Below are 13,652 nucleotides of genomic sequence, written 5' to 3'. Positions count from 1 at the left end.
TTAGAACCTCATCTCATGAGACCAAGTTTCTTTATATATATATATATATATATATATATATATATATATATATATATTATTGATTTTGTACAGAGAGGAAAGGAGAGAGATAGAGAGTTAGAAACATCGATGAGAGAGAGTCATCGATCAGCTGCCTCTTGCACACCCTCTAATGGGAATATGCCCGCAACCAGGGTACATGCCCTTGACCGGAATCGAACCCGGGACCCTTCAGTCCCCAAGCCGACGCTCTATTCATTGAGCCAAACCGGTCTCGGCTAGACCAAGTTTCTTTAAGGAAAAGTTTTCAAAAGAAGAAAAATCTCCTGCCAAACCTTGGAAAACAGCAAATGCTTTGACAACGTATACATTTATTATTGACAAGAACATTCTCAGAATTTTCTTGTTACAGTATTTCTGGTTAGAACCACACTGTCCTGATTCACATGTAATTAATCTCACATCTTGATTATAGATGTAAGGTAACTGAGATCTTATCACAGAGAATTCTTTTGGGGTAACCTGAGAAAATCTCCCTAGAAGAGAAAGAACAAGGTAATATATTGAATTTGAGCAGGTGTTTTACTAAATTTATAGTTAGGGTTTCAAAGTCACTTATGTGGAAATTGCAGCAAACTGCACTGCTGAAACCTCTGTGGCATCCAATATACATAAGACATTATCTTTTATGCCAAGTATTTGCATGTTTTAGTAATCTTTGAAGATTTTATTGTAACACTAGAGGCATGAAATGTGCACATGAAGGGTCCCTAGACCTGGCCAGCTGTCAGGGCCAATCTGTGGGATGATCGGTGGGGTAATCTTGGGGGAGGAGAGGCACTCACACCTGCCTTGGCTAGCCTGGTGCCACCCACTCACCTGTCCTGCCCCTTTTTTGTTGCCACTGGTTAGGGCCTGCGGGCTGGGGCAGCTCAGGCATTGAGCGTGTCACCCCTGGTGGTCAGTGTGCATTATAGCGACGGGTCATTCTGCTGTTTAGTAAATTTGCATAATAGCGTTTTATATAAATAGATTCCAAAAAAGCCCCTCTTGTCAATGAAGTATTAGATATTGTTATTTGAATTCAAGCTATGCAAGTATTGTAAAATGAGCTCATTCTAAAATTTAATGTTGAAATAGTAGTGAAAGAATATTATTTTATTTAAGACATGCACTATTATATTAGTATAATAAGGAAGAGATTGCCTGGTATTAAACCAGCTCTAAATCCACTTTACTATGTTTTCATCAAGTTCATATCTCCCTATTAAAAAATGTATCTTAACTTAGTCATTTGCACATTTTATAGCATCAAGTTCCATAATATTGATGCTATCTTTTCATTTGTTTGTTTTTTTTGATACAACCAAACAAAGAAATGGGTTTGGCTTGGTTTAATTTATTTGTAATTCATACAACTTCTAATATTCTCTTCTAAGTTCTCAAAATTTTTCTGAAAAATTAATAATCATTTCTTTGAAGATCAATCTCATAAGTAAATTTTTTACAAAATTGAAATAGCTTTTTATTTCCCTGTATTCTAGTATGTCTCTCAGTAATTTCTCTGAGATCAAGCATAGGTTCTTTGTCATGTCAACAAATTTTTCAATGCAGTGAATCTTCAGTTACTGCATTTCTTTTGAACCTATTTCTAATGAGTTGAGAATTGTTAGATATAGTTTGGCATACTTTCACATTGACCATACATTGTGTACTCTATATATTTTTTTAATTATCTTGTAAATATGTGCTATTTATTACATTAGGTAGCAAATGAGGACTTACCAGATCAAGTCTGTAACTATACTAGTACTAGTATACTTAAGGAAAAAAATTCAAAGTTCATGTTTCCTGAAGATAGACTGAAAATCTAACTTCTTATTTGCTTAACTAATGAGAATATTTTGAGAATCTTGAAGCAGAAAGATAGAAATATTTTGTATTCTATTGGAATTGTCTATAATTTAGCCATAGAAAATAAATAGTAAATACTATTGTCATATAGTATTTACTTTTACTCATATCATGTAGATTTGTATATGTAATCATATTTATATAACTAGAAAAAAGATGAGTTTTAAAATAGCCCTATGTAATCATTTGTTAATGTAAAGTTGCTTGTTTATTATGAAGTTTTCATTAATTAAAATTAATTTTAGTTTTTAGAAAGTATAAATTCTTGGAAAATAATTTAATAATTAGATAACTTTGCTTTTTATCTTTTACTTTTATAAACCCATTCTTTCTTTGAGAATGTTAATGCATGATAAATGTTTTATTATTAATTTATCAGACTAGAAATAATGAGAAATTATTTTCTGCAACTCAAGAAATTATTGTAGGGACCATTTATTTAAATTGAAATCTTTGTATCCTTGGTATACTTTTGTATTTTATAATACAGAGTAAGTGTGACCAGTCAGCTTCTTTCTCATCCCCTATAGTAATAACAATAAGCAGGTGTTAATTTTATTGATATTAATAATATCATGTTAATTAAAGTTACCGCATTTGCTCCCAAAGAAAGCCTATATAGCTAGGCAGCATTATTCCCTACAAAGGAAACTGTTAGTCACTGAGTGAATTGACTTTTTCATGGATACATAGCTTGGATGGTAGACCAGAGTTTGGATATAGTTGTGACATTAAAATGATGCTCTTAATGTAGTATTACTATTCTGTACTTTCCTTGACCATGGGACCCTAATGGTAGCCAACTGTCTTGCAGATGTGTGCATTCATTATAGAATTCCTTATAGAATGCACTAGGCCAGAAATGGAAGGGCATTCTAGGAAGCCTGTCTCCTTCATTACAGATATGATTGAGGAGTACATATACTGTCCCCTGTGAACCAGATACGCTACCAAATGCATATGAAGCAAAACTAAAGATAGAGCCCTGGAAATCACAAATGTTGACAGGCAAACCAGAGAAAAGAATCTAGTAAAGGGGACTAAAGGACAATGGAGGGAGTGGAGCCACACAAGCTCATGGAATAAAATTTCAAGAATGAGCAAGATTGTGATAATAACTTCTAATATGTAGCAATCATTTACTCTGTGTCAGATATTGCTTTGGGTGCATTAATGCATTTGACTCCCCTCAATGCCTTCACTTCCAGACAAGTGAAGCGAAGCACTGCACTTTAATTTGCCCAAAAGCACCCACTGGTAGGTGGCAGGGTTAGACTTGCGCACCCCAACAGTAAGAGCACATATAGCCTGTGCTCTTCTCCAGCTTGCTGCCTGCCATCTTGAATTGTCAGATAACCAGGAAGGTCAGGTGAGTTAATGCCTGGAAGTCATCCATTGGATCTGGTCATTAGAAAATTAACTGTGGTTCTTTTCCAGGAAAATTTCATAGAGTAAGTAGGGATGATTGTTCTTGGTTAGGAGAGGAACTAAATTGTGAAAAAATAGAAATACTGCAAACAAAATAAGTTTCTGATTAAAAGGGAACATGAGGAAAGAGTGGTAACTAGAGTGGATGCAGGGCTTAGGGGGAGAGACGGTCTCTTTTACAGGGACAATCACTTGAACATATTTTTAGCCTGAAGTGTAAAGACACAGAAGAGAAAATGAAAAAGCGATTCAGTAAAGATCCCATTGGAAGTGATGGGAATAAACGATATTTGTTATGTATTCAACTTTCATGAAATGAAATGCTGTCATGTGCCAAATCCTGTGACAAAGCACATGGAGGTGAGAAAACAGGAACCGAACCGGTCTTTAATGGTGAAGTGAACTCACAGGGAAGAGATGGGTCTTCTTAACAGCTGGGAAGGAGGCAGGGCAAGTGTTAATTTCTCCGTTTTACTTGGTTATTTTGTCTTCTCCTACTCCGCTCAGTTCAGATAGCAGAGATAAAATGTTTAAATCTAAGAGACGTGGCTAATCCTCCGAGTGTCAGATGTGGTTTTTATAATCAATAAGGATGCTAGTTTTGATTTAAAAAAGAAAATAACTAAAATCTCCCCGGGCGATTCTTCTGCATGCTGAAGATGAGAGCCCTGCCCCGAGTCACTGGCCATGAGAAAGAACCATTTGGGTCTCACGATGGTCAGCCATTTTTATCCTCTGCCCCATTTTGTTCTCAAAGTTACTGTTACTTTTGGAGAATTGGTGATAAAAATGTAGACATTTAATTTAGTAAAGGCATATACCTTTTACATTCCTATTTTCTGGCTTGTTTAACATTTTTGTAGCTCTCAATTGAGTTGTAAGTAATGAATTTTACTTCTTTACTGTGAGCTCCCGAGATGTGCCTATTCAGCACTGAGCAGTAAATGGTTCAACATGAGCTGCTCCTTATGTAAACATACAAAAGGCCTGACCCAGACTAAATCAATTTAAGAAGGAAAACATTAAAGCTATGTTTCCTGTTATATACTTAAAGTCTTCTTTAGTTCCTTATGATTATGTTATTGACCAACTATTGCAGACTTTAGTTATCCTCCTACACCACCTGCTGAACAATTCGTATGGTATGGGAGATGAGTTTCAGAAGGGCAAAGCAATTACAATTATAACTCCTACATTTTAGCCAGTAAAGCAGCTTTTTGTGTTAAGGGTAAGGAAGTTATGGGCATCTTGACTCACCCCCTTTCCTGATTTGAATTGCTAAAAGGTTTTAAAGACTGCCATAAGGAGGGAAAGCAGGGTTCCATAGAGCTCTTAGAAGTATGTGAATTTGAGACAAAATTCATTCTTACTGATGGTATCAAACATTCATAGGAAAAATTTAATCAGGAAATGAAAGAACATAAAGCTTTTCTTACTAAGGTATTCTCACTGTAATTTTTAAAGGGACATTGTTAATATTGGGCATTTTGGTCCTCACTGAACTCATAAAGTTCTTTTCCGATGGTCAGTTTCCTGGTAAAGTATCATTCTATTACAATTCTTGGCTCTAATGATTTTGCAGTTGTTCCTTGTGCTTTGAGACGGTAGTGCATTAAATCAAAGCTTTCTTAATAAAGTATACTTTCATTTTTGGAATTGTAGTCAGATTGTATTTTACTTTTAACAAGCTATTTATTTAAGATATAATGTTCTTTGCTTAGAAAAAAATAGCATTTTAAAAGTTGTAAAATTATTTCCAGCTTTTGAAAAAAGTAAATATAAATTACTTTCAAATCTATGTCTGTAACCATTTATGTATTTATACCTTTAAAAAAAAAACTTCTAGTGTACCAAGAGATGTGAAATACATCTTTCAGAAGACATCTTGCTCTAATAGTGCATAATAAAAGTTAATGTAGGGTATTTGAATGAAAACATTCTGAATATGTTTTCTTGATTTGGTATTGAAAAAAGTGCTTAGAATACTCTATCTTATAATTGGTTTTAAAACAAAATGGGCATATCTTTACTTTAAAGAGTAAAGATTAGTTTATATTTAAAGTTGGGAAAAATTCAAGTACTTTTTGGATAATGAATTAAATCAGTGCACCACTTTATGTTTTTTTTTACTTTAAAGAATTGAAAGTAAATCATAGGAATCGTGTAATAACAAAGAATAATTAGATATTATTTTTAGGTTTTTAAAAAGTTATCTTGTATTTATTTTTATCAGAGAAAAACCTACCTTGTAAATTTTGTGATATTAGCTAATTATTTAAAATATAGTTCATCTTTATATTAACCTAAACTAATAAGTCAAATGGCCTACCTGTATAATTTGTAATTTATGTTATACTTGGGAAACTGTATGCAGAGGAAATACATGGATGTTTTCTGAATTTGATATCTTAGGAAGCTAAAAAATTGTTGAATAGAGTGTGTTTTTTTTAAAGATGCAAGTGTGATTTTTAATTAACCTAAATTTTCCATGATAAACTATTTCTTGCCTTAGAAAGTAAATGGTCTGTTGCATACTAATCATCATGAGATTAAATCCTTTTCAGATTGATTAAAACAGATCAAATGAGAAGATTTGGGTAGAAGTCATTGAGTGTGATTAATTACATTGAAGCTCATTGGTTCTCCCCCCAGCCCCCTAAAAAAAAAAAAAAAAAAAATCCTAATGTTTTGAGGGTATAGCTCAGTAGTAGAGCATTTGACTGCAGAATCCTAATGTGTGCTTTATCCTCCACTCTCTTTCTAGTCATTTCACTATGTTTAACATTTTAAACAGAGACTGAGAAGAGAAGCAAAATAACATGACTTTTAAACACTTACTGAGGTTTTTATAATGTGGCAAGTTCTGTGTTTGGCTCTTTATGTGTTATTTCACTTAGTTTCCATAATTAAGAAAGAAACTCAGGTCTTTCTTTGCTTTTGACTACTGTGCCACTATCTGATTTCTGTCCCCTTTTTGCCAGAGAAGAAAATGCTAATTTGCTAGGCAAGCCGTGGCCACACCCCTTCACCCCCAAAGGCTGGGCCTGGCACAGACCCCTGACACTCTATTGGCGGGCTGGAAGCCTCCGTAGCCTGATGGCTTTCCTTCCGCCCATGCCAACCAGTCCGTGCTTCATAACGGTTTCTGGATGGGCTGCTTTTTCACACCTTTGGGTCTTAGAACCTGTTTTTCCTCAGCCTGATACCTTCTTCTTTGTCTGAAATGAGATTGAACACCTTTAAATATTACTTCCTCTTCACCAGCCCCCAGATCTGGTCAGGGGTCTCCCCTATGTGCTTTCAGTTGCATTCTATACCTAGCACTTTATAGCATTAAGTGTTTTGTAATTGGCTCTAAGCCATAGGAGGGCAGGACCTTGGACCCAGTATCCCTAGGGCCTGTCACACTGCAAAGCATGCAGTGCCCACTAACTACCTTTGAAAGAGTGGATGCAGTTAGCTCAGTGGATGGAGGGCTATTTAGATAGAAAATACTTTTTTTTGTTATTTTATTTTTCAACTACAGTTGAAATTCAGTATTATTTTGTATTGTTTTATTTTTAAATATATTTTATTGATTTTTTAATTTTATTGATTTTTTTATAGAGAGGAAGAGACCCTTCAATCCGCAGACTGACACTATCCACTGAGCCAAACCGATTTAGGCTATTTTGTATTTTATATATACAGCATAGTGATTAGATAATCATATAATTTACAAAGTGATCCCCTCCCCCAATATTTCGAGCACCCACTTGGCATAGTTATTTCAGTATTATTTTACTGTATCCCCTTTGTAACTACCAATTTGTGTGTTTTTTTAAATATATATTTTATTGATTTTTTACAGAGAGGAAGGGAGAGGATAGAGAGTTAGAAACATTGATGAGAGAGAATCATCGAGATTAGCTGCCTCTTGCACACCACCCACTGAGGATGTGCCTGCAACCAAGGTATGTGCCCTTGACCGGAATCGAACCTGGGACCTTTCAGTCCGCAAGCCGACGCTCTATCCATTGAGCCAAACCGGTTTTGGCCCAATTTGTATTTCTTAACCCTTTCACCTTTTTCACCCAGCCCCCCAAACAACCTCCCCTCTGTCAACCATCAGTTTGCTCTCTGTACCTATGAGTCTGTTTCTGTTTTGTTTGCTCATTTATTTTGCTCTTTAGGTTCTGCATATAAGTAAAACCATATGGTCTTTGTCTTTGCCTGACTTATTTCACTTAACATAATAACATTTTCTAGGTTCATCCACATGCTAAACTCTTTTTTGGCTAAGTAATATTCATTCTTTCTTATGGTTAAGTAACATACCACTTATCGATTGATAGGTGCTTGGGTTGTTTCTGTAATTTGGCCATCATCAATAACGCTGCAGGAAACATAGAGGTGCCTGTCTCTTTTTGAATTAGCGTTTTGGACTTATTTGGTTATAAACTCAGAAGTGAAATTGCTGGGTCATAAAGCAGTTCCATTTTTAATTTTTTGAGGAAACTCCATACCTTTTCCATAGTGGCTGCACCAGTGTGCATTCCCACCAACACTGCACAAGTGTTCCCTTTTTCCACTTCTTTGCCAACAATTGTTTGTTGATTTATTGATGATAGTCATTCTGATAGGTGTGAGGTGGTATCTTACTGTGGTTTCAATATGCATGTCTCTGATGATTAGTGGCTTGGAGCATATTTTCCTATGTCTATTGGCCATCTCTATGTCCCCTTTGGAGAGGTGTCTTTTAGAGTTTTCTGCCTATTTTTTTTTTTTATTGGTTTGTTTGTTTGTTATTGAGTTGTAAGATTTCTTTATAAATTTTGGTATATGAAACCCTTATCTTCTCCCATTCAGTAGTTTGCCCTTTGGTTTTGTTAATGCTTTTGTTTTTGCTATGCAAGACTCTTTAGTTTAAAGTAGTTCCACTTATTTATATTTTCTTTTGATTCCCTTGCCCAAGGCAATACAGGGAAAATATTGTGTTGACAGACTTGACTAAGGTGAGTAATAGGGAAGAACTTGGTTGCTTTTCAAACCAGTTAACTACATTACCAGCAATTTTATAATGTTAGGTCATAGTTTTAAAATAGTCATTTTTAAAAGAAGAAGTAATATTATATTTGGTAGAAGATAGGGAAGGACAACCTTGGTATTAATCCCATGTTGAAATGGGTTAGAAATGTCTTCTAGGGACAGTGATATGGAGGGGAGATTTCCCTCCTCACAATATTGTAAAATGTTTGTTGCTGTAAATATTTCTAATATCCTCTTAATATCTGCTTAATCTCCACCACATCATACTTATGTTTTCTTTTTCATTGCAAATATAGTTTATTTGGCCTTGTTGACCTCTGCCTTTAAAAAAAAAAAAATGTATTAATTTTTGGTCTTATTTTCTTCCCTGTAATTTTTAGTTTACTCTTGTTTTTTTATGTTTACCTCATTAAGTTTGAGCCTTTCCTTTTTGCTAAAACAAACATATAAGCCATAAAGTTCCCTCTTTTTGCTACTTTATATTCTATAACCTTTGACTTATAGTATTTTGTTTTTAAGTATTTCTTATTTTTTTAATGATTTTTGACCAGTGAGTGACTAAGAAATATGCTTTTAAATTTCTAAATATAGGCAGTTTTGCAGTTCTATTTTTAAATAAAATATTTAACACTTATATTAAGCTCAGGGGATATAATCCATCTGATACTAATTCCCTGGAGTGTGTTGAGGCTAACTTTATTGGCAATCAGGTGATTTATTGTTTTTATAGATGTTTCTGTGTGCTTGTGAAAAATGTATATTCCAAAGTTTTGAATACTGTATTTTATAAATTTCTACTTCATCAGAATTACTTTTTAAAATTTTATGTATTCTTAGTTGTTGTTGTTTTAATGTGTTTAATTGATCTACAAATGAGTTTCTATCATGTTTGATATATTTGTTAATTTCTCCTTTGTAGATCTGTCAGTTTTTCTTTCATATATATTTTTTCATTTTTAAAACCACAATTTGTATTCAGTACTCTTATGCACCAAGTGGCCTCTTTTATGTTTTGAATTTATGTTATTACAAATAAATTTAGAATTGTCTTAACTTTTAGGCAAATTGAATCTCTTATATTCAGGTAGTAATTGCATTTTTAATAATTTTTCCCTTAAAGTGTGTTTTGTCAAATGTTAACATAATTACTATAGCTCTCTTTTGGCTTCTGTTTCCCTAGTATAAATTTTCCTCTTTTTGACACTTAATCTTATTGTGCACTTATATTTTAGGTATATTTCATAAACACACACAGAGAATAAAACTGTGATTTGTTAAATCCAATCTGACAACTCTATCTTTTAACTGGGAAGTTTAAATCATTTGTGATTATTGTGATTATAGTTGTACTAGAGGTCTGATGCACTAAGATTCTTGCAAGAATGGGCCTTCCTTCCCCTGGTGGCTGGCACTGCCTTCACTCTGGCTGGAGCCACCTCTCTGCCTTCCCAAGCTGCCAAGAGGCCCAAAGTGGCTGAGGTCAAGCATCCCGCCCCACCCTGGCTGCTCAGTGCCAGCATATGCAAATTAACCCATTTTTTGTTGGGTTAATTTGCATACTCACTCCTGATTGGCTGGTGGGTGTCACAAAGTTACAGTCAATTAGCAGGTTACTCTTTTATTATTTTAGATGTGGATTTATTCTTTTTATAAGTTATTTGTCCAAATTTTTCTGATCTTTTCTAATTTTACATTCTAACTTTAACTCCAAATCTTGACTATTGTGAATAATGTTACTATGGACAAGGGAATGCAAATATCTCTTCTAGAAAATTATTTTATTTCCTCTGGAAATTTATCCAGGAGTAGGATAGCTTCAGATGATAGTTCATTTTCAATTTCTTGAGGAATCTCCATACTGTTTTCCAAAGTGGCTGTATCAGTTTACATCCCCACCAACAGTGTGCAAAGGTTCCCTTTCCTCCACATCCCCCTACCATTTGATATCTATTGTCTTTTTGCTTGTAGACATCCTAGTAAATGTAAGGTGATGTCTCACTGTGCTTTCATTTTAATTTTCCTGATGGTTAGAGATACTGAGCACCTTTTCATGTACCCTTTCAACGTTTGAATATCTTTGGAAAAATGTATATTCCAATTCTTTGTCCATTTTTAATTGGGTTATTTTATTTTTAATATTGAATTGTATGAGTTTCTTCTGTATTTTTGGATATATGGTTTGCAAATATTTACTCCTATTTCAGTTTGCCTTTTCATTTTGTTGATGATTTCCTTTGTTTTGCAGAAAAATCTTACTTTGATGTAGTTCTACTTATTATTTTTTATTTTTGCCTCTGCCTTTGCTGTCAAATCCAAAAATTCATTAACAAAATGATGCCAAGGAGATACCCCTATGTTGTTTTTTTCCGAGTTGTTTCATTGTTTCATATCTTGTATAACTTCTTGCATTACTATAGAACAGTATCAAAACCAGGAATTTTACATGAATGTGATCCACCATAACTATATAGTGAACCGGTTTTACGTTCATTCATTTCTTGTATGTGTGCATATTTCTTTGCATTTTATCACATATGTAGAGTCAGGCAGCCACCAATACAATGAACACACAGAACTGTTCTTGTCACCAAAAGGCTTCCTTGGAGGGTTGTTTTTTATCTATTTTTTTTTAATGGCGATGTAGTCCATCGTGACACCAGCTTTACAAGCAAGGTCTCCTATTAAGTAGATTTATCACCTTGGGTGGGCTGTGAGCTTTGTCTCTTCCTGCACAGTTATCAGAGCAGAAAGCTGGTTTGGGGCGCTTAGTTATTAGTGATCCTGACTCACTTTTTTTTTACAGCTTCTGATCATTGTTGTCAGCTCTGAGATGTGTTTAAAGTGATACTTTAAATTGCTTTCAGCATTTTAGTTGTTTCAGAAGATGGTTCATTCAGGCTTTCTAGTATTCCATACTTTGGAAACAGTTGAACTTGGAAATATTAAAGAACATTTATATTTCTTGATTTCATTATAGTTTTTTCATAATTAGAAAAGTAGACTTTGTTATATCTTGGTGTCTTTTTATCTATGATTAGTTGATGATTAGATATACTATTAATTCAGAACTTTTAAAGATAATATATGTAAGGCATGCTCATAAAGTTTATAGTGGACCTCTTAAGAATAGTTTAATTTTCAGATATATATTTTATTTCTCTCTACATTAGTCTTAACATTGAAATAACTCAAGCACAGAAAAGTTAAAAATTTCTGTAAGCTTTTGGCCATTGGAAAGTGAGACTCAAGTTCACATGAATTTTGCTTACCCATTCTCTGCAACTTGCATTTAAATGTTTTCACAATTAACTTTTAAGTTGTGTTTATACACTTAAACAAACACTGTATATTTCTCTGAACTTTCAAATCAGCTTAAAAGGACAAATATATAACTTAATTTCAAAAGCAAATAGATAGAGAAAAACTCTCCAATCTTGATTCTTAGACAGTTTAAAATTTTTCAATTAGCATGGCTAGAAGTATCTGGCTATTGCTCGATATATAAACCATTTTTCCACTGGGAAGAAGAACCTGTGGAAAGTCATATTTTCCACAGATGGATGACGGGAGGAAGATGGCCAGGACAAAATATGGGGAATTTGAAGCCTAAATGCAAACCACTGCTGTCACTCAGTGTTTTTGTGGTTGTAATCTTCTGAATATGCCATTTCTCATGTGCCCAGGAAAACAGAAAGCCTAGTGTTAATGCTGGACTAGGTTGCTTTGTCTGTCTTTTATTATAGCAATAATTGGTGCTAATACAGCACTAATTGTATTTTCAAAAATACTTCTTTTTTCAAGGATTCTTAAAGTAGTTCACCTTCAGATATGTTTAAGGAGTTTATTTACATTGTAAAAAGCACTGTCTAGGTTTAAATGAGCAAATGCAAACTTTATATGTGGAAAACAATCTAGGAAAATAGGCGAGGCCAATGGTCGGCAAACTGTGGCTCTTCCACAAAACACCAGGCCTGGGCGAGTCTACTTTGAAGAAGAGGTATTAGAAGTTTAAGTTTAAAAAATTTGGCTCTCAAAAGAAACTTTAATTTTTGTACTGTTGATATTTGGTTCTATTGACTAATGAGCATGCCAACTACTGGGCTAGGCCACCAAGTGCCCAAAGTAAGTTAGAATTTAGGTGGAACTGAATCAGAAGTTTCTTGTTTAAAGGCTGTGGGCAGATGAGCTTCTTCACTTGAGATTTGTAAATATTTGTGCCCATTAAAATCACTGAATTGAAACAGCATTTATTGATTGTAACATATTGGAGAAGATTGATAAGTCATTGTGATGTTATCGTGCTGCTTTATATAGAGATACCTTAGGACCCCAGATAGGGTTATGAGCCCTATTTCTAATGCTGTTATTGTGTTCATGTAAAACTTTAGGCCACTTTTCATTGCATGCCCATTTCTTGATTGCAAAATTAGAGCCAGGTTTGGCTGTTCCCTTAGGAACAAGGAAAATCTATCCATTTTTGTTTCTCTATTTTCTGATCTGGCTTCTTGACCATTGCCTGCCTGTTTCCCTGTTACTTTATTGTAACTCTATCTCCCCATGTGATCTGCCTGCTCATTTAATTCAGACTTCTCCCTGCTCCTCTCTTCCCTTGAATTCATCAGCCTCAGCCCTCATCCTTTTTGGCCCAATGCATGCCATCTCCACTCCTGAGCAACTGGCCTAGACACCACCTGTCTTAAATTTCAGAGATCAATATTTGAGCAACTTCTGGGCATGGTCAGACCCAAATTACTTACTTAGCCGAGGCATCATCTAAAACATATTTTTACCTTCTTTTTGCAATTTTCACACTAGGATCCAACTTTCCCACCCCCTTAATTAGTTTTATTAGTGTTCAATTGATGTAATTAATTTAATTTTATTTTTCATAAACCTGCATTTGTAGATTTTTTTAAACTATGTATACTAGTAAAGCTGTGTTTATTCACTGTGTTATTTCAGGGTTCTTTTTACTGATTGACATTTTCTTGGAGACCGAATATTACAATACTTTCCTTTAGGTAACTCACTTTGAAGTATTTGTGAGCCTACAAAATTAAACAGTTCGAAAACTCCCACCAAGTTAGGTTGATCTGGCTCCTAAACCTTCCCACCCTACCATACTGGCTATTTTTATTCTAAAACCTTCATGAAAAATTTAACCATTTTCTTTCTCTAATTTAGTGTTAAACCACTGGTAATTTTATTTCTTTGCTGAGCATTGGGTCCAATAAGAACAAAATCTCAACTCTATATGGGCCAGCATCACCATGTTTCTACAT

General features: G+C 34.3%; 1 protein-coding gene across 6 annotated transcripts in view; it reads left to right on the top strand.

Annotated features, from left to right (window-relative positions):
* Positions 1–13,652, top strand: part of VPS13B (vacuolar protein sorting 13 homolog B) — a 513,325-nt gene that overhangs the window by 272,059 nt on the left and 227,614 nt on the right. The gene's annotated exons all lie outside the window — the stretch shown is intronic.

This window comes from Pipistrellus kuhlii, unplaced genomic scaffold, assembly GCF_014108245.1.
Source record: "Pipistrellus kuhlii isolate mPipKuh1 unplaced genomic scaffold, mPipKuh1.p scaffold_m20_p_14, whole genome shotgun sequence".
NCBI classification, from domain to species: domain Eukaryota; kingdom Metazoa; phylum Chordata; class Mammalia; order Chiroptera; family Vespertilionidae; genus Pipistrellus; species Pipistrellus kuhlii.
Note: the sequence above shows the minus strand (reverse complement) of the source record. Positions and strands in the feature narration are given on the sequence as shown.